The sequence below is a fragment of the Solanum tuberosum genome, unplaced genomic scaffold, assembly GCF_000226075.1.
Source record: "Solanum tuberosum cultivar DM 1-3 516 R44 unplaced genomic scaffold, SolTub_3.0 scf00559, whole genome shotgun sequence".
Lineage (NCBI taxonomy): Eukaryota > Viridiplantae > Streptophyta > Magnoliopsida > Solanales > Solanaceae > Solanum > Solanum tuberosum.
Genome location: NW_006239486.1, coordinates 173,340 through 173,875, shown reverse-complemented (window position 1 = coordinate 173,875; position 536 = coordinate 173,340).

Sequence of the window (536 nt, the reverse complement as noted above, 5' to 3'; positions counted from 1 at the left end):
TAGAATTGAAAGTGTCAAATAATTGTTAATTATTGTAATATAGTATGTAGTACTTTTTATGTAGTTTTTACTATTTTAAAGCATACTAAGTATAGTATTACTTATATTATTTTTGAATATATATGTTACCTTTTTTATCCTAATTTATATGGCATTGATAGAATTGAAAGTGTCAAATAATTGTTAATTATTGTAATATAGTATGTAGTACTTTTTATGTAGTTTTTACTATTTTAAAGCATACTAAGTATAGTATTACTTATATTATTTTTGAATATATATGTTACCTTTTTTATCCTAATTTATATGGCATTGATAGAATTGAAAGTGTCAAATAATTGTTAATTATTGTAATATAGTATGTAGTACTTTTTATGTAGTTTTTACTATTTTAAAGCATACTAAGTATAGTATTACTTATATTATTTTTGAATATATATGTTACCTTTTTTATCCTAATTTATATGGCATTGATAGAATTTAAAGTGTGAAATAATTGTTAATTATTGTAATAGATAATATGGAGTATTTAAGTC